General features: G+C 48.8%; 5 long non-coding RNA genes across 5 annotated transcripts in view; 4 read left to right on the top strand and 1 right to left on the bottom strand.

Annotated features, from left to right (window-relative positions):
- Positions 1 to 2,802: 2,802 nt before the first annotated feature.
- Positions 2,803 to 3,445, top strand: LOC121233110. The gene is made up of 2 exons (XR_005931901.1): positions 2,803 to 2,971; positions 3,209 to 3,445. It is a non-coding gene; the product is annotated as an uncharacterized LOC121233110 (long non-coding RNA).
- A 698-nt stretch (positions 3,446 to 4,143) lies between these two features.
- LOC121233109 lies at positions 4,144 to 5,817 on the top strand. Its single transcript, XR_005931900.1, has 2 exons — positions 4,144 to 4,526; positions 5,366 to 5,817. It is a non-coding gene; the product is annotated as an uncharacterized LOC121233109 (long non-coding RNA).
- Positions 5,818 to 17,865: 12,048 nt separating this feature from the next.
- Positions 17,866 to 21,761, bottom strand: LOC121233108. Its single transcript, XR_005931899.1, has 2 exons — positions 21,671 to 21,761; positions 17,866 to 18,045 (listed from the first exon to the last, which is right to left on the bottom strand). It is a non-coding gene; the product is annotated as an uncharacterized LOC121233108 (long non-coding RNA).
- Positions 17,981 to 22,033, top strand: part of LOC121233106 — a 7,235-nt gene continuing 3,182 nt past the window's right edge. Inside the window, exon 1 of the long non-coding RNA XR_005931897.1 lies at positions 17,981 to 18,056. This is a non-coding gene — a long non-coding RNA (uncharacterized LOC121233106). The remainder of the gene's footprint in view (positions 18,057 to 22,033) is intronic.
- LOC121233107 lies at positions 18,941 to 21,973 on the top strand. The gene is made up of 2 exons (XR_005931898.1): positions 18,941 to 19,038; positions 21,760 to 21,973. It is a non-coding gene; the product is annotated as an uncharacterized LOC121233107 (long non-coding RNA).

The raw sequence follows: 22,033 nt of genomic DNA, 5'->3' as shown, positions 1-22,033 counted from the left end.
AGAGGGCTATCTGTACTGAAGGTGTCTCGGCAAGGTGAGCCATGATTACTGGGTTAAAGGAACTGTTCCTTTGGAGGTGTTGTATTGTTGGCAAAGCTGGAAGCATCCCTTGTTGTTTGTTTTTTGCAGGCGGTACACATGCCTTGACGTGGCAAGCTCTTGATGACAGAGCGGGGTGGTCGAGCGGCCAAGGTAAAGGAAAGCAAGTTGGGAATCGGTCTGGGCAGGCTGAGGTTTCAGGCGGTGTCTCAGCATATGTCTTCTGCTTTGGTTTTTGCAGGTGGCGCACGCAGCCTTGGAGGGCTGAAGCTGCAGGCCGATGAGCAGTCTGAGAAGGTGAGGTGGTTGTGGGCTGGGTTGGTGTTGAATATCGAAGTATTAGGTGGTTGCTTGGTTAAGCATTTACCTTTTGTTTTGCAGGCGCTGTGCGGGCCACCTTTGGAATGGGATGAGCATTTGAGGTGAGCTGTGGCTTAGGGAGGAGGAGCGTGGGATCGGTGACTTCTCATGACTGCTATGCTAATTTTGTGTGTCTTGCTACCTTAGGTACCATGAGAGATGATGGCTGCAGGGTGTGACTCTGGAATGAGCAGGTAAGCATAACACTGTGGTGTGTGTGATTAAGTGGGGGGTTGGGAAAGTAGTTGGTGTTGGCTGATAGGTTACTTCCTGCCTCTTCTGATTTTGTTGTTGGTGTGTGGTGTGGTGGTTTTTGTTTGGTTTTTTTTTTGTTTTTGTTTTTTTGTCTTCACTGCAGATGATGAAGAGGAACCTGGCGACTGCTGGATCATCCCAGTTAGCCTATGTGATTTTTGTGGAGGATGGATTCGTAGCCTTGGCCCTCTGAAAGTTAAGTTGAGGGACCCGGGCTGGGGAGAGGCTGGGAGGGAGGGATGAAGCTGGGAATTGCAGGGAGGGGTTTTAAAGTTAGAGTAGGAGGGCAGGGCTGTCCAGGAGCAGTCCTGTTTGGGCAGACGAAGGGAGCAGGTTGCTTTTCAGCATGAGACCAGCGTGTGCTGGGCAGGGCAGTTCCAGCCTGTGTCTGTGGTGGTGTGTAGTTTGTGTAGTCTGTCTTCTGTGCCTTCGACCTTCCTTGGCTCTCAATGCCATCATCAGTCTTTGAGCTCAGGGAGCGTGGCATGCGCTTTGGGCACCATCCCTAGGGTCTTGAATGCCCTCACTCATCGGCACCGTGCCAATCGGGTGCCTCTTTTCTTGCGCTCGGAGCTCTAAAGCGTGGATGGGTGCTGGAAGGTTCCCGCTGGTTCTCTTTTGCGGCGCTCTTCCAGGCTGCTTTGGCAGCTCCGCTCTCTAGCCGTGTGTTGCCTTGGACTGGGTGTTCTTCCCTGCATCTTGATGTTCCTAGGTCTTGATGACAGGCTTCTTAGGCATCCATCATCTTGGTTTTGACAGTACCATCTTGTAACGGGCCGTTACTTTTGCCTCTTCTTCTTTGGGGCTGTCGCAGAGCCTCCTCGCTTTGTGGTTTTGGATGCTGTAGGTCATCTTGCCGGATGGCAACTCCCGTCCGGGAGTCATTCTTCTTGCTGAGAGTTTTCTCTTTTTGAATTACCTTGTTGGTAGTGTTCTGTGTTGTTCTGTTTGTGCACGGGTGTGTTTGGCTTGGAGCTGCTCTGCCTGGGGATGTAGAGTCAGGGGTAGGCGGAACAGCAATAAGTGTCTATGGGTGAAATCTTGATATGTCTAGATTGTCAGCATTGAGGGTTAAATGATTTTTGAGTCATTGCATGTGAGTAGTGGAGTGGATTGCAAGTGGATTGTGAGGTAGAATATAGTAAGGCAGTAAGTGGGCATGGGTTATAATATCGTTTATGTGGATACTTTGTGGTAAGTTTCTAGAAATGGTTAAGGCATGGAGGTTTTTGTTTTTGGAATAGGTGGGAAGCAGGAGTTTGGAGCTGTGGAGGATTTTTTTTATGCCGAGGGTGAAGTGTCTATTCAATGGTTTTGTGTGTTGGTTTTGCAGGTGGTCGTGGGGCACGAGGCGATTGAAGGAACCTCGCGTTTAGGCGATGTGGCTGCTACGGAGGTTGGACTGTGACATGCGCCACTATGAAAGCTAAGTATCTGGTTGAAAATCTATGTGTGGTGCAGATGGTGTGTGTTGAAGAGTTGCTGTAACAGAAGGGCAGTTTGTGGGGAGCTTGGAAGGAGGTTGGGCTGGGGCTGGGGCTTTTGCAGGCAGGGTGATTTTTGAGGCCCTGGGTGCTGCGGGTAAGGGGCGATGACCTCTTGATGCCCTTTGGCAGCGGGATGGGTTAGTTGAGAGTGAGGGCTAGCGTGCATGTGATCTGAATGAGTGGTGTGTTGTGAATGTGTGTAACCTTGTAGGGTTACGTGGTTTAGCTTTTTAGTGGTCTCTTGCAGGTTGGATGTAGAGATGTTTGTTAGGCAATTAGAAAAAATAAAATACAATTAGAATAAAAAAATGTAGCAGGGTGTGTGTGTTGTTTTTTTTTTTTTTTTTTTTTTTCCCCCTAGTTCCGGCCGCTCCACGAGGCGATGTTCCAGGGTTTTGGCAGGCAGGGCGATTTTTGAGGTCCCTGGTGCCACAGGCACGGGGCAATGGCCCCTTGAGGGTGGCAGGCAGTTGGGTGGGATGAGTTGAGAGCGAGGGCTGATGTGCATGCAATGTCAATGTGTAGTGTGTTGTGAATGTGTGTAAGCTTGTAGAGTTATGTGTTTTGGCTTTTTAATGTTTTATCCTTTCAGGTTGTACAGTTGAGATGTTTTTCAGGGAATTAGGAAAAAAAAAATACAAGTAGAATAAAAAAACCCCGGCTTTTTTTTTTTTTTATTATTTTCCCCTGGTCCTGGTCGCTCCGTGAGGTGATGTTCATCGCCAGTGTTTGGACAGGGGTCAGGCTCGGGCTGGGGTTTTGGCAGGCAGGGCGATTTTTTTCAAGGCTTCTGGGAGTGGCGTTCCCATGGAGCGCTCCCCTGGAATGTGGTAATTGCCACTTAGCGCAGGGAATTATGTTAGTCAGTGGATGGTCTTTGGAAGACAGTTGAAGATTTTGCGGGCGAAGGGTGGGGGGAGTTGGACAAGATGGCCAGCATGGAGTAGGCCAGGGTTGTGAAGTATGTGGGTGTAACTGTATTTTTCCATGGTATGTGTGTAAAATATTGGGTGCTCTTTGTAGTTTGTGATGTAATGATATTTTTCAATTTTTATTTTTGTGCCTAGGTATGGAAGTGGACAGTGTGTGAAGATGAGCGGAGCTCACTCATTTTCTGCTTGGGCACAGGGATCGTGGAGGTAATGTCACCTGGGGGACTAAAACTTCTACATGTGCAGCGAGGGACGTAATGGCAGTGAGGAATGTGGAAAAGACTGATATGTTGGAAAATGCTCTGTAAAACTTGGAAAATGCTCTGTAAACTTTGAAATTAAATAAAATATGAAATAAAAAGTAGTAGAATACGGCACTGTCGCTGAGTGTAATTAAGTAAAAAAAAATAAAAAATTTAATAACACAGCAGAAGTCATTTTGTAATGCAACTTTTGAAGTTGCTATTGTAAAACTTAAATTTAAAACAAAAGAGCAGTAGCAGATGGGTTAGTCTCTGGGAGTAAAGAGTTAAAAAATTTACTCCCAGGGCAGAAGCTATTTTCTACTGCAACCTTGCTGTACTGCTGTGCTTAACGAGGTCAAAGGCAAGGGCTTGGAGGTCAAAGGTCGTGGGGCTCAGAGGCCACAGGTAAACCAGGCCCAGAGGTCAAAACTCACCAGGGTCAGGGGCAAAGCTCAAAGGTCACCGGAGTCAGGGGTCAAAAGTCATGGAGTTGGGGTCAAAGTTAGAAGGTCAACAGGGTCAGGGGTAAAAGGTCACTGGATCAGGAGTGAAAGGTCACAGGGGTAAAAAGTTCATTGGATCGGGGTCAAAGGCCACACAGGGTCAGGGGTCAAAGGTCGCAGGGGTAAAAGGTCCGAGCTCAGGGTCAAAGGTCATTGGGCTCAGGTTAAAAGGTCACCGGGGTAAAAAAGTCAAAGGCAACCATGGTAAAAAGTCAAAGGTCACAGGCATAAAAGGTTGCCGGGTTGGGGGTCAAAGGTCATGGGGTCAGGGGTCAAAAGGTCACCAGGCCGGGTGAAAAGGGCCATGGGAAAAGGGCTGTGTGGACAGCTGTGCCGATAGTGTTTTACGGAGATGATTGGAGCTGTGTGGCGGGGGCCGTTGAGGGGCAATGAAGCGGATTTGACTCTGTAAGGTGTTAAGTCTTGCACGTGATGGGCTTAAAGTTTGGCCCTGGTTTTTTTTTGGTTGGTGGCTTTTTGTTGTTGGTTTTTTTTTTTTTTTTTTTTTAAATGGCAGGCTGTAGTTGGACTCCAGATGGTCTTCGTAGATGGAATCCAGACCTCTGGAGTTGTTAAGCTCTTGCTCTGCATCCAGGCGACTTGTTCGATATGTTTTTTTTTTTTTTTTTTTTTTTTCCCCAGATGCGGCAGGGCAAGATGCGTGCCACAGAGCAACAGGGGAAGGCAGCGGAGTGCCGTAAGGAGGTGGGTCTGTGAGTGGAGTCGGAGGGAAGATGTGGCCGGTGGCTCTATGAGACTGCTTTGCTTTGCTTTGCTTTGCAGTTTTCTTGCATTGTATTGTCTGTATTTGCCTTTGTCTTGTGTTGTTTTGCTCTGTATTTGTATTGACTGTCGTAAGACTTTCTTGCATTGCATGGCCCTGCGTTGTGTTTTGTATTGCAGTGCTCTGTACTTGTATTGAGTGCCATCTGAGACTGCCTTGTATTGTCTGGTTCTGTATTGGTTTTGTATTGTTTTGGTCTGTACTTGTATTGACTGCCATCTGAGAGTCTCTTGCGTTGGCCCTGTTCTGTTTTGTCTGGTATGGCAGCGCTCTGAGTTGTTTTGTCTTGACTGAGATAAGAGTACTGCCTCGTATGGCATTATATTTGCATGTGAATTGCATGACTGTATGTTTGTGTGTGTATTGTATGGTATTGTAGAGACAGCATAGAAGGTTTAATGACTTTGGGTTCTTTGCATGCAAGGAGTTGAGTGGATCGCAATTGGACTGTGAGCTAGCATAGAGTAAGGCAGTAACTGGGCAGTGGTTCATATTGTTTATGTGGATGCTTTGTGGCAAGCCTCTAGAAACGGTTAAGGCCTTGACGTCTGAGTAGCAGCGTGACGGGCCTCGGAGCGATCAGTAACTTTGGGACATCTCTGTGTTTGTGATGCTCTGGTTTTTCAAGTGCCATGGAGGACACTGAGTGTGAGGATGTGTTATTTTTGGAATAGGTGGGAAGCAGGGTAGGGGAGCGGAGGAGGACTTTTCTCTCAAGGATGAAGTGTCTATTAAAAAGCTTTGTGTGTTGTTTTTGCAGGTGATGACAGGGCACGAGGTACTTGAAGGAACCTTGCGTTTAGGTGACATGGCTGCTATGGAGGTTGGACTGTGACACGTGGCACTGTGAAAGCTAAGTATGGGGTTGAAAATGCACGGATGGTGGTGTGTTGAAACATTGGTGTAATGGAAGGGTAGTTTGTGGGGAGTTTGGAAGGAGCTTGGGCTCGGGCCAGGTTTTTGCAGGTAGGGTGGTTTTTGAGTCCCCCAGTGCCGCAGGCACGGGGTGATAGCCCCTTGAGACCTGTGGGTGGTAGGATGGATGAGTTGAGAGTGAGGGCTGGCGTGCATGTGATCTTAATGAGTGGTGTGTTGTGAATGTGTGTAACCTTGTAGGGTTATGTGGTTTAGCCTTGTTATGTTTTTTCCTTTCAGGTTGGATGTAGAGTTGAGATGTTTTTCAGGGAAATAGAAAAAAAAAAAACTTAGAATGAAAAAACCCAGCTGGGATATGGGTTGGTTTTTGGTGTTGTGTCCATCCCCCACCACCCCCCATTTTTTTTTTTCCCCCTGGTCCCAGCTGCTCCATGAGGCAATGTTGATTGCCAATGTTCGGACCGGGGTCCAGCTCGGGCCAGGGTTTTCACAGGCAGGGCGATTTTTTTCAAGGCTCCCGGGAATGGTGTTCCCGTGCAGCGCTGCCCTGGAATGTGGTAATTGCCAGTCAGCGCAGGGAAATATGTTGTTTGGTGGATGGTCTTTGGAAGACAGTTGAGGATTTTGCGGGTGAAGGGTGGGGGGAGTTGGACTAGACGGCCAGCATTGAGTAGGCCAGGGTTGTGAAGTGTGTGGGTGTAACTGTATTTTTCCGTGGTGGGTTTGTAAAATCTTTGGGTGGTCTTTGTAGTTTGTGATGTAATGATATTTTTCAATTTTTATTTTTGTGTCTAAGTGTGGAAGTGGACAGTCTGTCAAGACGAGCGGAGTTCACTCGTTTTCTGCTTGGGAACAGGGATCGTGGAGGTCACGTCACCTCACGGAGTAAAACTTCTACACGTGCAGCGACAGATGTAATGGGAGCGAGGAATGTGGAAAAGACCACTCTGTAGAGAATTGCAGGCACTAAATAGTGGCAATTCTTCTTAAGCTAATGCTAAATTTTTGGAGTTTTAAATGTATTTGTAAAAATAATGATTAAAAGAGGATCAAAACTGATAGTGGCAAATATTTGACCAATGCGGCCATAACTCTTTTCTATACATTGTAGTAAAAGTACATTGTAGAATTGGACTGTAAATACTGATACAGCTGAATGTACGTGGAATCAGTAATGGACCAAATGAAACAATAAAAATAAAATGAAAAAAAGGCAGGTAATTAGGTCTCCTTGTGAGAATCACAGTACTAATGGCAATCACAAAGGCAAGTGCAAAGCGAAGCACGCGTGTTTAGTGCCCGTAGGTAAACTTAGCTGTTTAAGTAAGTGAAAGTGTCTGTTAGAATTAGGCATCCAAGGGAGAGTTGTAGATACCTTGAGATAAATGTAGCTGCAGATGGGTTAATAGAAAGGGTGTGCATTACTGGCTCTAGTAAGTGCACAACTTTGAAATTGGTTCTGTAGCTACATAACTGTGAAATGGGCTTGGGTACTGTGTAACTTTTGAAATGGGCTCGGGCGCTGTGCGGCGCCAAAATGGGCTCGGGTACTGTGTAACTTTGAAATTTGTCTGGGTTCTGTGTACTGCCGAAGTGGGCTCAGTCAATGTGTTACTTCTTTCAAAGGGGCTGAGGTACTGTGTAACTCTGAAATGGGCTTGATTACTGGATAATATGTGTATAATATGTGTTTTTTTTTCATTCTGTATCTCACTGTCCCCGTTGTCCTTCCTGTTCTTCTCTTTCTCTGACCCTTTGTGGTGCTCCCTACTCTTTTTATTCATGTCTTCTATCTCTCTGCAGGGGTCCTAATACCTCTCTTTCTCTAACCTCCTGTGTTTCTCACAGTCTCTCTCTATCTCTTGTCATTATTCTCATCTGTCACTCTGTCTTACTTCCTGTCCCATTGTATCATGTTGTATCTGTTCCTCCTGCTTTTTTCTCCATCTGTCCAGATCCCTGTTCCTGTTTTCTTCTATTGCTGTCCCTCTGTCCTGCTTCCTCTTGCTATCTTTTCTGTATTCCTCTCTCTGCCATTCCCTCTTCCATCCTTTCTAACTGTATCCCCGTCCAGCTAGCTGTCCCTTCTCTCTTTTCTCTCTTCCACCATCTCTCTCTCACTGCCTATCACAGTTGTTTTTTCCTCCAGTGCTGTCCTGCTATCTGTCCCTTTTTTCTCACTCTCATTCTGTCATGCTCCCTGTGTCTTTTTTTAACTCCTCCATCTCTGTCCTGCAGCCTATCACTATTTTTTTTCGTCTTCCATCACTTTGTCCTTCTTCCAGTCCTTGTCTCTCTCTCCCTTTGTTCTCCCTCCCTTCCTTTTTTCCTTTCTTGCTACATCTCTGTTCTGCTCCCTTGAATAGAATCAAATCGAATTGAATCAAATAATGAAATTTGGAAAGGACCTCTAAGATTAAGTCCAACCATCAACCCAACACCACCACGCCCACTGAATCATGTCCCAAAGTGCCACGTCTACGTGTTTTTTGACCACCTCCAGGGATGGTGACTCCATCACTACCCTGGGCAGCCTGTTCCAATGCCTGACAACCCTCTCAGTAAAGAAATTTTTTCTGATATCCAATATAAACCTTCCCTGGCGCAACTTCAGGCCATTTTCTCTCGTCCTATCTCTAGTTACTTGATAGAAGAGACCAGTACCCACCTCGCTACAATCTCCTTTCAGGTAGTTGTAGAGAGCAATAAGGTCTCCCCTCAGCCTCCTTTTCTCTGGACTAAACCACCCCAGCTCCCTCAGCCACTCCGCATAAGACTTATGCTCCAGACCCCTCACCAACTCGGTTGCCCTTCTCTAGACGCGTTCTAGCATCTCAACGTCTTTCCGTAGCAAGAGGCCCAAAACTGAAAGGAGTACTCGAGGTGCGGCCTCACCAGTGCCGAATACAGGGGAACAATCACTTTTCTGCTCCTGCTGGCCACGCTATTTCTGGCTCATATTCTGCCAGCTATTAACCAGCACCCCCAGGTCTTTTTCCACCGGGCAGCTTTCCAGCTGCTCTTCCCCAAGCCTGTAGTGCTGCATGGGGTTGTTGCAACTGAAGCGTGGGAACGGGTACTTGGCCTTGTTGAATGTCATGTAATTAGCCTTGGCCCATCGATCCAGCCTGTCCAGATCCCTCTATAGAGCCTTCCTACCCTCAAGCAGATCAGCCCTCCCTCCCAACTTGGTGTCGTCTGCAAACTTACTGAGGGTACACTCAAGCCCCTCATCTAGATCATTGATGATAAAGATACTAAAGAGAACTGGCCCCAAAACCGAGCCCTGGGGAACACCACTTGCGACCATTAGTCAACTAGATTTAACTCTGTTCACTACAACTGTCTGGGCTCAGTCATCCAGCTAGTTTTTTTACCCAGTGAAGAGTACACCTGTCTAAGCGATGAGCTGCCAGCCTCTCAAGGAGTATGCCATGAGAGACAGTGTCAAAGGCCTTGCTGAAGTCAAGGTAGGTAACATCCACAGCCTTTCCCTCATCCACTAGGTGGGTCACTGTCATGGTTTAACCCCAGCCAGCAACTAAGCACCACGCAGCCGCTCACTCACCCCCCCCCCCCCCCCACCCAGTGGGATGGGGGAGAAAATCGGGAAAAGAAGCAAATCCACGCGTTGAGATAAGAACAGTTTAATAGAACAGAAAAGAAGAAACGAATAATGATAATGATAACACTAATAAAATGACAACAGCAATAATGAAAGGATTGGAATGTACAAATGATGCACAGTGTAATTGCTCACCACCCACCGACCGGCACCCAGCTAGTCCCTGAGCGGCGATTCCCCACCCCCACTTCCCAGTTCCTATACTAGATGGGACGTCATATGGTATGGAATACCCTGTTGGTCAGTTTGGGTCAGGTGCCCTGGCTGTGTCCTGTGCCAACTTCTTGTGCCCCTTCAGCTTTCTCACTGGCTGGGCATGAGAAGCTGAAAAATCCTTGACATTAGTCTAAACACTACTAGCAGCAACTGAAAACATCAGTGTTATCAACATTCTTCTCACACTGAACTCAAAACATAGCACCGTACCAGCTACTAGGAAGACAGTTAACTCTATCCCAGCTGAAACTAGGACAGTCACCTGGTCATAGAAGGAGATCAGGTTGGTCAAGCAGGACCCGCTTTTCATGAACCCACGCTGGCTGGGCCCGATCCCCTGGTTGTCCTGCACGTGCCATGTGAGCGCACTCAAGATGAACTGCTCCATAATCTTCCCCGGTACTGAGGTCAGGCTCACAGGCCTGTAGTTCCCTGGATCCTACCCACCCTAGCCCTTTTCTGTGTCCTTCTCCTTGTCTCCCCTCTCCATTTCTCTGTCCTATTCGCTCTGCAGTTTTTTTTGTTCTCTGATGCTCTGTCCTGTTCCTTGTCACTATCTTTTCTCACTCTGTCTCTGTCCTGCTCTATGTCTTTCAATTTTGCCCATCTTTCACTTTGTCCTGTTTCCCTGGCCCTTTTTTTCCTCTCTGTATCACCTTGTCTCGCTCACTGTTCCTCTCTGACACTGTGTCCTGCTCTTTGTCCTTCTTTCCCCCTCACCCCATCCTGCATTCTGCTTTCTCTCTTTCTTTTTTCTCTTTCTAGCCTTCTGCCCCAATGCTTCTTTCTCCACCGCTGTCCTGCTGCCTGCCCCTTGTTTCCTCTCGCTGTTCCTCTGTCCTGCTTCCTGTCCCCATCTTTTTCCATCTTTATTTCTCTATTCTGCTGCCTGCCCAGTTGTTTCTTGCTGTATCTCCATGCCCACCTGGCTCTCCTTTTTTTCCCTTCTCTCCTCCTCTATCTTGCTCCCTGGCCCTTTTTTTTCTCCTCTTCCCCTCTCTGTGCTCTAGCCCATTGCTTTTTTTTCCCCCTTCTTGGTCTCTTTGTACAGATCTGAACCTTTCTTTCTTTCCCATTCCCTGTCCTTTTTCTGTCTCTGTCTGTATGCCCTGTGCTCTGTCATAGTTGTCATTCCTCCTTTGTTTGTTCTCTCTTTCTACCCCATCTCTGTCCTGTTTACTGACCCTACATCTTCTTGTCCCATCTCTCTTTTTCTTGATTTCTCTATCTCTCTGACCTTTTCTTTTGACCTTTCCTCTCTCTTTGCTCCTCGGTCTTCTCTCTTGTCTTATTTTTCTCTTTCTAGTCCTCTGTCCTGCTCCCCATCGCTGTATTTTCTTTCTCTATTTCTCTGCCCCACTCCCCCTCCCTCTCTTTCTCCATCCCACCATGCTGCTGCCCATCCCTCCTTCCCTCTCTCCCTCCCTCTTTCTCTGTTGTTATCCTCGAGTCCTTTGTTGTCTCTCCACCCCTCTGTCCCGCTCCCTGACCCTAATTTTCTGTTTTCATTTCTCTGTCCTGCTTTTGGTCCCTGTTTTTCCTCTGGCTCCATCTCCTTGTCATTCTTCCTGTCATTCTCTTTCTATCCCAGTGTCCTTCTCCCCATCCCTCTCTTTTTCTCTGTATCCCATTTTCTTATACCCTGTCCCTCGCTTGTTTTCTGTATCCCTATCTCCTTCCTCTTGTCCTTCCTTCCCTGTGCCACCTCTGCCTCTGGCCTGCTGCTCATCACTGGTTTTTCTTTCTCCCACACCTTGTCCAAGTTCTGTCATTCTCTTTTGCTCTGTGTCCTTTCTCCAACCTGCCTTTTCCTCCCTCTGCCCCTAATGCTTCCTTCTCCGTTTCTCAGTGCTGCTCCCTGCCCCTTTTTTTGTCTGACTGTCCGTCCTGCTTCCTCTCACAGTTTATTCTGCCTTCAACCCTCTGTCCCGCTTGCCTGTCTCCTTGTTTCTAGTTATAGCTGCCTGTCCAGCCAGGTGTCCCTTTTTTCTTTTCTCTTTTCCCTACTTTGCCCCTACTTTTTCTTGCTCTATCTCTATCCGTTTTTTCCCCCCCTCCATCTCTTTGTCTTAATCCGCATCTGGTTCCCTCCGCTGCCGCCAGTCCCTCAGTCCCGTTCCTCGTACTGCTTTTTGTCTCTCCGTGTCTCACACTCTCTATCCCCATTACTTTCTCTCTCCCTTTTTCCTTTTTTCCTCCTTCTTATTCTTTATATTCTTTGTCCTGTTGCTCATCAGTGTTTTTTCTTTGCATTCCTCTATCCTGTTCCCTGTCCGTCATTTCACTGTCAATTTCTCGGTCCTGTTGCCTATTGTTATTTTTGCTGTCTGCATCCCACTGCCCTGTTTCCAATTTATCTCTTTTGGCTCCATTCTCCCATCCTGCTCCCCAGCCGTATTTTGTCTTTCTCCAGCTCTCTGACCTGGTCCCCATCCCCCTTGTTTCCTCTGTGTCATTCTTTCTGCTTCCCTGTACCTCTCACTCTGCTATCTTGAGTACTGTGTGCCGTTCTTCTCTGTTTACACCCCACTGTCTCGGTCCCCTCCCTCTCTTTGCCTCTCTATCCCTCTGTCCTTGTCTCTGTTTTTTCTTTCTCCGTGTCTCTGTCCTGCTGCCCATGCCTGTTCCCTTCCCCCCCTTCTCTGTTGATTACTCAGCTTTTCTTTCTCTCCCTATTTTTTCTTTCTTTATCCTTCTGTCCTGCTGTGTGTTTCCTTGCTCTCACTCCCCCTGTATCTTGCTGTGTGTTACCCATCCTTCTCCCCATTGATTTTTCGTCTTGCTCTGTCCCTTTGTCCTGCTCCTTATAAGTATTTTTTAATTTTCTGTATTTCTGTTCTTCTGCACGTTACCATTTTTTCGTTCTCCGTCTCTCCTGCTCCATATGCCCCGCTTTCTCTCGTGTCATTCTTTCTTCTTCCCTGTACCTGTGTCGTGCCGTATCCTTGCATCCCTCTTCCTCCCTATCACGCTGTCTTGCTCCCCATCCCTGTTTTTTCCTTTCCACCCTTCTGACATGTCCCGGTCTTTCTCTCTACACCTTTCTGTCATAGTCCTTATTTTGCTCTTCTTGCTCTTTCCCTCTCTTCCTCTCTCCTGCTGCCCATCGCTATTTCTTCATTTTCCATCCCTTTATCCCACTCCCTGTCCTTGTCAATCTTTCCCTTTGTGTTCTGCCTCCAGTCTTTGTTTTCTGTCTCCGTCCTTTTTCTCTCTGCTGCTCAGTCCTTCTCCCTCATCTTATTTTTCCCTTTTTGTTCTCCCTCTCTTTTTCTCTGTGACCCTCTGTGCTGTTCCTTTCATTTGCTTTCTCTAATGATCTGTTGTCTTACCTGTCCCCCTGTCACTGTCTCTCTTCCTCTGTCCTGCTCCCTGGCCCTATTATTTGTTGCTTAACTTTCTGTCCCACTCTCTGTCCCCATTTTCTCTGTTGCTCTCGTTGCCTCCCTCTGCCAGCATCCTGATCCCCATCCCACTCTCTTTTGCAGTATGCCACTTTCTGGCTCTCTGTCTCTTACCTGTTTTCTATATCCAGCTGTCCTTCCTCCTGCCTTTCCTTGTCCCTCTGGCCTGCTACCCATCACCATTTTTTTTCTTTCTCCATCTCTCTGCCTCGGTCCTGTCACTCTCTGCCTCTCTCTGTCTCTAATATTACTTTCTCCATTTATGCCTTGTCCCTTTTCTCTTATTCTCTCTGTCTTCCACCCTCCCCTTAACTTTTTGTCTGTACATGCCCATACTACTGCCTGTTCCATCGTTTCTCGCTATATCTCCCTGCCTGGCTTGCTGTTGCATTATACCCCTCTATCCCGCTCCCTGGCCTTTTTTCTCATCCTGCAGCCCGGAGCTGGTTTTTCTCTCTCCATCCCTTTGTCATGATTGCTGTCTCGTTTTCCTCAATCCTTCTGGCTTGTTTCCTACCTTCTTTCTCTCACCCTCTGTCTAACTCCTGCGTGTACCGCACGAGAGAGCGAGTCGTCGAAGTCGACGAGTCATCGAGTCGTCGAAGTCGTCGAGTCGTCGAAGTCGACGAGTCGTCGAAGCCGACGAGTCGTCGAAGTCGACGAGTCGTCGAAGCCGACGAGTCGTCGAAGCCGTCGAGTCGACGAGTCGTCGAGTCGTCGAAGTCGTCGAGTCGTCGAAGTCGTCGAGTCGTCGAAGTCGTCGAGTCGTCGAAGTCGTCGAGTCGTCGAAGTCGTCGAGTCGTCGAAGTCGTCGAGTCGTCGAAGTCGTCGAGTCGTCGAAGTCGTCGAAGTCGTCGAGTCGTCGAGTCGTCGAAGTCGTCGAGTCGTCGAAGTCGTCGAGTCGTCGAGTCGTCGAGTCGTCGAAGTCGTCGAGTCGTCGAAGTCGTCGAGTCGAAGTCGTCGAGTCGTCGAAGTCGTCGAGTCGTCGAAGTCGTCGAGTCGTCGAAGTCGTCGAGTCGTCGAGTCGTCGAAGTCGTCGAGTCGTCGAGTCGTCGAAGTCGTCGAGTCGTCGAGTCGTCGAGTCGTCGAAGTCGTCGAGTCGTCGAGTCGTCGAGTCGTCGAAGTCGACGAGTCGACGAGTCGTCGAAGTCGTCAAAGTCGACGAGTCGTCGAAGTCGTCGAGTCGTCGAGTCGACGAGTCGTCGGAGTCGTGGAGTCGTCGAGTCGTCGGAGTCGTGGAGTCGTCGAGTCGACGAGTCGTCGAAGTCGTGGAGTCGTCGAGTCGTCGAAGTCGAAGAGTCGACGAGTCGTCGAGTCGTCGAGTCGTCGAAGTCGTCGAGTCGTCGAGTCGTCGAGTCGTCGAAGTCGTCGAGTCGTCGAAGTCGTCGAGTCGTCGAGTCGTCGAAGTCGTCGAGTCGTCGAAGTCGTCGAGTCGTCGAGTCGTCGAAGTCGTCGAGTCGTCGAAGTCGTCGAGTCGTCGAGTCGTCGAAGTCGTCGAGTCGTCGAAGTCGTCGAGTCGTCGAGTCGTCGAAGTCGTCGAGTCGACGAGTCGTCGAGTCGTCGAAGTCGTCGAGTCGTCGAAGTCGTCGAGTCGTCGAGTCGACGAGTCGTCGGAGTCGACGAGACTCGAGTCGTCGAGTCGACGAGTCGTCGAGTTGTCGAGTCTCAAGTCGTTGGAGTCGACGAGACTCGAGTCGTCGAGTCGTCGAGTCTCGAGTCGTCGGAGTCGACGAGACTCGAGTCGTCGAGTCTCGAGTCGTCGAGTCTCGAGACTCGAGTCGTCGAGTCTCGAGTCGTCGAGTCTCGAGACTCGAGTCGTCGAGTCGTCGAGTCTCGAGACTCGAGTCGTCGAGTCGTCGAGTCTCGAGTCGTCGAGTCTCGAGACTCGAGTCGTCGAGTCTCGAGACTCGAGTCGTCGAGTCGTCGAGTCTCGAGTCGTCGAGTCTCGAGACTCGAGTCGTCGAGTCGTCGAGTCTCGAGTCGTCGAGTCTCGAGACTCGAGTCGTCGAGTCGTCGAGTCTCGAGTCGTCGGAGTCGACGAGTCTCGAGTCGACGAGTCGTCGGAGTCGACGAGTCTCGAGTCGTCGAGTCGTCGAGTCGTCGGAGTCGCTGAGTCTCGAGTCGTCGAGTCGTCGGAGTCGACGAGTCTCGAGCCGTCGAGTCGTCGGAGTCGACGAGTCTCGAGCCGTCGAGTCGATGAGTCGTCGGAGTCGACGAGTCGTCGAGTCGTCGGATTTGACGAGTTTCGAGTCGTGGAGTCGTCGGAGTCGACGAGTCGATGAGTCTCGAGTCGTCGGAATCGAGGAGTCGTCGGAGTCGTGGAGTCGTCGAGTCGTCGGAGTCGTGGAGTCGACGAGTCGTCGGCGTCGTGGAGTCGTCGGAGTCGACGAGTTGTCGAGTCGTCGGAGTCGTGGAGTCGTCGGAGTCGACGGAGTCGTCGATTCGACGTGTCGTCCGAGTCGTCGATTCGACGCGTCGTCCGAGTCGTCGATTCGACGCGTCGTCCGAGTCGTCGATTCGACGCGTCGTCGGAGTCGACGAGTCGACGAGCCGTCGAGTCGTCGAAGTCGACGAGTCGTCGGAGTCGACGAGTGTCGAGTCGTCGGAGTCGTCGATTTGACGTGTCGTCGGAGTCGTCGATTTGACGTGTCGTCCGAGTCATCGGAGTCGTCGAGTCGACGCGTCGTCCGAGTCATCGGAGTCGTCGAGTCGACGCGTCGTCGAGTCGTCGAAGTCGTCGAGTCGTCGAAGTCGTCGAGTCTCGAGTCGTCGAGTCGTCGAAGTCGTCGAGTCGTCGAAGTCGTCGAAGTCGTCGAGTCGTCGAAGTCGTCGAAGTCGTCGAGTCGTCGAAGTCGTCGAAGTCGTCGAGTCGTCGAAGTCGTCGAAGTCGTCGAGTCGTCGAAGTCGTCGAAGTCGACGAGTCGTCAAAGTCGTCGAAGTCGTCGAAGTCGTCGAGTCGTCGAAGTCGTCAAAGTCGACGAGTCGTCGAGTCGTCGAAGTCGTCGAGTCGTCGAGTCGTCGAGTCGTCGAGTCGTCGAAGTCGTCGAGTCGTCGAAGTCGTCGAGTCGTCGAAGTCGTCGAAGTCGTCGAGTCGTCGAATTCGACGAGTCGTCGAAGTCGTCGAGTCGTCGAAGTCGTCGAGTCGTCGAAGTCGTCGAGTCGTCGAAGTCGTCGAGTCGTCGAAGTCGTCGAGTCGTCGAAGTCGTCGAAGTCGTTGAGTCGTCGAAGTCGTCGAGTCGACGAGTCTCGAGTCGTCGAGTCGATGAGTCGTCGAGTCGTCGGAGTCGACGTGTCTCGAGTTGTTGAGTCGACGAGTCTCGAGTGGTCGAGTCGTCGAGTCGTCGGATTCGACGAGTCTCGAGTGGTCGAGTCGACGAGTCGTCGGATTCGACGAGTCTCGAGTGGTCGAGTCGACGAGTCGTCGGATTCGACGAGTCTCGAGTGGTCGAGTCGACGAGTCGTCGGAGTCGACGAGTCTCGAGTCGACGAGTCGTGGAGTCGTCGGAGTCGACAAGTGTCAAGTCGTCGGAGTCGACGAGTTTCGAGTCGTCGAGTCGTCGGAGTCGACGAGTCGATGAGTCTCGAGTCGTCGGAATCGTGGAGTCGTCGGAGTCGACGAGTCGATGAGTCTCGAGTCGTCGGAATCGTGGAGTCGTCGGAGTCGTGGAGTCGTCGAGTCGTCGGAATCGTGGAGTCGTCGGAGTCGTGGAGTCGTCGGAGTCGTCGAGTCGACGAATCGTCGGAGTCGTGGAGTCGTCGAGTCGTCGGAGTCGTGGAGTCGTCGGAGTCGACGAGTCGTCGAGTTGTCGAGTCGTCGGAGTCGACGGAGTCGTCGATTCGACGCGTCGTCCGAGTCCTCGATTCGACGCGTCGTCCGAGTCCTCGATTCGACGCGTCGTCCGAGTCGTCCGAGTCGACGCGTCGACGCGTCGTCGAGTCGTCCGAGTCGACGCGTCGACTCCGACGACTCGACGACGCGTCGACTCGTTGACTCCGACGACGCGTCGACTCGTCGGCTTCGACGACTCATCGACTCCGATGGCTCAACGACTCGTCGACTCGACGACTCCGACAACACGTCGACTCGACTACTCGTCGACTCGACGACTCGTCGACTCCGACGACACGTCGACTCGTCGACTTTTACGACTCGACGACTCGTCGACTTTGATGACTCGACGACTCGTCGACTTTGACGACTCGTCGACTTTGACGACTCGACGACTCGACGACTTCGACGACTCGACGACTTTGACGACTTCGACGACTTCGACGACGCGTCGACTCGATGACTCCGTCGACTCGTCGACTCGACGACTCGTCGGCTTCGACGACACGACGACTCGACGACACGACGACTCGTCGGCTTCGACGACACGACGACTCGACGACATGACGACTCGTCGACGCGACGACTTGTCGACTCCGACGACTAGACGACTCCGATGACTCGACGATTTCAGCAACTCGACTACTCCGACAACGCGTCGACTCCAGGGACGCGTCGACTCGACGACTCCGACGACTCGTCGACTCGTCGACTTCGAAGACTCGATGACTCGTCGAATTCGACGACGCGTCGACTTGACGACTCCGACGACGCGTCGACTCTGACGTCGCGTCGACTCTGACGTCGCGTCGACTCTGACGTCGCGTCGACTTCGACGACTCGTCGACTTCGATGATGCGTCGACTTCAAAGACTCGTCGGCTCTGACGACGCGTCGACTCGACGACTCGTTGGCTCCGACGACGCATCGACTCGACGGCTTCCACAACGCGTCGACTCGTCGGCTTCGACGACTCCGACGATGCGTCGACTCGTCGACTTGGACCCCCTTATCCTTCCTGTCTTGATTTGAGTATCGAAGATTCCAGTCAGTAGAGCTAAAAGTGTAACTGACCAATGATTGTTTTTGAATAAGAATATTGATAAGGTTACATAATCAAAGGACCAGTCCTTATAAAGGTTAAATTTAAGAACGAGCACAGTATGCATTTTTATGGAAAGAGCTTATGTAACAATGACCTGACAGAAAAAGTCTGTAAAAACTGATGGATTTTGATACTAGGCGGGACACGCCTCTGGAGGAGTGATCCCCCGTCTCCCCAGCGCTGCGATAAACGAAGTGCCCGCTTCTTAACTTCACGTTGGCGTTAAGGAGTTTTATTCCGGATTTCAGTAACGGTTTTGGCGACCCAGACGGGACCTTGCGAGTGAGACTGGACGAGATCGAGTGTTGATCGAACTCCGGCCGGCACCGAGGTATTCTCGGGGAGAACCATCACCCTCGACTCGCAAAGCTCCTCGCAGCGTTCCCTGGAAAAAAGGTAAGGCGCTGCTTCTTTGGAATTTGTTTGGAAAGCCTGCCCCTGAGGCGCGGCGAAAGCTTCGCAGGGTTGGGGCTCGGAGGGTACCCGTTTGCATTGGAAGCCTAGGCGTCCGCCCGTAAGTCATAAGCGAAAGTTATTGCTGGGTTGGACTTTGTGTATTATTTGGGACAACTGTCATTTGCATTTGTTTGGTATTATTTGGTATTTGAATGTATGTAAGTATCATGGCATTAGCAAAGCTGTTTAAGAATGAGAGCGCAGGAAATATAACTGCTGATGAAAAGGTACCAAAAACATCACCGTTGGGAAGTTTATTGGCACACTGGGGTGAACTGCAGGAAAAATGGGAAACAAACAGAACTTTGAGTTATAATGCTATATCGCAATTACTGTTGTTTTGTAGGAGAGAGAGTAAATGGAATAAAGTGCCATAGGTCGATTTGTTCTTTTTAAGTGAACGTATCTGACGGGGACCGGAGGGGAGTCTCCCAGCAGAACCTCTGGTTACAGCTAAACTGGGAGAACAGAAAATTGAATTTGAATTGACACTAGAGTCGCCTTTTCAGTTTTAGATACCTTAGAGGGAGAGTTAAGTTTTGAAGAAATTGGTGGTGGTGGTGCAACAAGTGAACGAGAAACTAGACCCTTCTTTAAATCTTGAACAATGAAATTAGGAAAGCAACGGGTCACTCAGCAGTTTTTGTACGTGCCAAATTCTCCTAAGCTCCGGTTAAGGAGAGATCTACTGGAGAACTTAAGAGGCAGAAATTAAATTAAAAACTGGAGAGGTTAAAATTTTAATTCCAGAAACTAAACGTATCGAAGCAGTGGCTTTGTTGTTACAGGATGGTTACCGAAAGCCGAAGATTATACCGGTCAAAGTATAACACTGTAATTCCAATCGTCTGGGCTGGGAAGTTCCCGGTAAATCCAAAAAGCAGAACCTGTGAGAACTGATTTAAAGCCAGGATCGAATCCGGTAAGAGTTCAACAATACCCCCTAAAACCGGAAAGTCGGAAAGGGTTAGTATTGATAAGACAAAAATTTTTAAGACGTAAATTGTTAATAGAACGTGAATCCAAATATAACACCCCGACCTTGCCTGTTAAAAGGCTAACGAAAAAGATTATAGATTAGTTCCTCAGAGCAATAAATCAAATAGTACAAGGTATTCATCCGGTAGTAGCAAATCCTTATACTTTGTTAACAACCCTGACAGAGAAACAAGAATGGTTCACAGTGTTAGGCTGAAAAGATGCCTTTTTCTGTATTCCCTTGGATCCCAATAGTCAAGAGCTTTTTGCTTTTGAATGGGAAAAGCCTGAGACTGGGAGAAAAACACACTATACGTGGACAGTCTTGCCTCAAGGCTTTAAGAATAGTCTTACCATTTTTGGAAATCCATTGGCACAAGAATGAGAGATTTGGAAGAAAGAAAATAATCAAGAAATCTTGTTGAAATATAGGGATGATCTGTTAATTGTAGCTGAGGTGGAAGAACAATGCACAAAGTTAACTATTAACTTTTTGAACTTTTTGGGAATCGGTGGATATCGAGTGTCAAAAGAAAAAAGCCAAAGAACCCGGAAAGAAGACACTTATTTGAGTGTTAAAATCCTAGAAGGACAGAGACAATTAGGAGCTGAGAGAAAAGAGGCAATTTGTCGTCTCCCCGAACCTAAGACCAAAAAAAATTAATGACGAGCATTTCCGGGAATGGTTGAGTGGTGTCACCTGTAGATTATCAATTGCGGCTTGCTGGTCCGACCTTTATACGAGCAGCTCAAAACCTCAAGCAATGGATTGGACTGATGCCGAGAAAGCCACTTTCAAAGAATCGAAACAGGCTGTAACGGGGGTGCCAGCCCTAGGCCTGCCAGATCTCACAAAGACATTTGAACTTTTTACTCGTGAAAGAAGAGGTATAGCTCTGGGTATCCCGGCCCAATATTTAGGGCCAAGTGGGCGAGCTGTGGCCTACTTCTCGAAGCGATGAGATCACGTGAGTCTGGGATGCTCTGGTCGTCGGAGAGCCGTCGCTGCAACTGTGCTACTGATCCAGGAAGCTCGTAAGTTCACCTGAGGACAAAGGATTACTGTGTGTTTCCCATATGATAACTGTTGCGCTAAAACAGAAAGGGGGGCCTTGGTTATCCCCTAGCAGAATGCTGAAATACCAAGTGGTGCTGCCGGAACAAGATGACGTTTACTTAAAAACTCGTACCACCGTTAACCGCTGTTGCGTTTTCAACAACCGATCGAGTTAAAGGAGAACTGGAACGCGACCGCTTGCAGACAATCGAAAGAGTTTACTCCTGCCGACCGGATCTCTGAGATGTGCCACTAGAAGTAACAGATTGGGAACTATATACCGACGGAAGCTGTTTAATCTGTGAAGGAAAACGTTTATCGAGATAGACAATAACTACCGAGGAGGTAATTGCGTTGCAAACTTTGCCTTCGATGATATCTGCCCAAAAGGCTGAATTGATAGCTCTCACTCGAGCTCTGGAACTAAGTCAAGGAAAGCGAGTCAACATTTGGACAGACTCAAAGTATGCTTTCGGAGTAGTACGTGCACATGGAGCGATAACGGAGAGAAAGAGGACTCTTATCTGCACAAGGAGCCGCCATTCAGCATGCAGAACAGATACTGAAATTGTTAGAAACCGTTCAAAAACCAACAGCAGCCACGACAATGCACTGTAAAGCACATCAGTTGGGTAAGACTGTTCCTAACGCAGGTAACCGACTGGCCGATAAAGCTGCTAAAGAGGCTGCAGAAAAAGGCATCCTAGCACTAGTTCCAGAGAAAAGTATAAAATTGCCTAAAGAAACTCGAAATTAGAACGAAAAAGATGAAGAATTAATTGTTAGATTGCAGGCTAACAAAATGAAACAGGACAGGCTGTAACACCGACAGGTCAAATAATAGTCCCGCCCACAATAATAAGAGAAATTACCCGAGCTGAACATAACAAAGTATATTGGGGAACAGAAGGTAAAACATGACAAAGATTGTTTAAACGATTATAAGCGGATGTGAAATTTACGTATAAACTGATCCCCAAATCAGTAATAAGATTATCTTTGGAATTATTAAATAAGGAAATTTTTTAGGGGAATATTAGCAAATTGATTTTCTAGAATTGCCTTGAAAAGAAGGATATATCCTAGTTTTAGTTGGTATCTTCACTGGGTGGCCCGAGGCTTTCCCTTGTCGCACCAACAAAGCGAGAGAAGTAGTCAAAGTCTTGCTCAAAGAGATAATACCAAAATATGGGGTGCCCATAAGAATGTCACCTGACAATGGCCCTCATTTTATAGCAAAGAGTATGAGACAAGTTGAGCAAAGTATTATCTAGAGGTTGAGACTATCACACCCCATATGGACCACAAGCAAGTGGCGGGGGGCGGGGGGGGAAGAATGAATGAACTATACCCTTAAGCAACAGTTGAGTAAAATTTGTCAGGAAACCTCACTCACATGGGTTAAAGCCTTACCGATGGCTCTATTAAGAATCAGAGTATAGCCAGAAGAGAAAGAAAATTTAAGTCATTATGCAATGTTATATGAAAGACCGTATCAAGAGTCCTATGTTCTGCGTACCTTGAGTGCCTTTGGAGATATGTTTTTAAAAGGTGTTATGATTTCTTTAAGCAATTCTTTTCAAGAACTTCGTCAGTCTGTCTCCGCAGCTGGACCCTTAGAATTGGACGTAGCAGCGCATCCCTTCCGACCCGGAGATTGAATATATATAAAATCGCTGAGAAGCGGCAAGGACCATATCGAGTCATTTTAACAACACTTACAGCAGTAAAGGTCTGGGAGAAGAACCTTGGCTTCATTATTCAAGAATAAAGAAAGCACCAACAGGAAATTGGAAGTCTAAAGAAACTGGCCCTTTGAAACTGAAACCTCTAAGTAAGTTTCACGTTATCTATTTGGGAAAACAATTGTGTAAGTTTATAA

Source organism: Aquila chrysaetos, unplaced genomic scaffold (assembly GCF_900496995.4).
Source record: "Aquila chrysaetos chrysaetos unplaced genomic scaffold, bAquChr1.4, whole genome shotgun sequence".
NCBI classification, from domain to species: domain Eukaryota; kingdom Metazoa; phylum Chordata; class Aves; order Accipitriformes; family Accipitridae; genus Aquila; species Aquila chrysaetos.
This window is presented reverse-complemented; position numbering and strand designations above follow the sequence as displayed.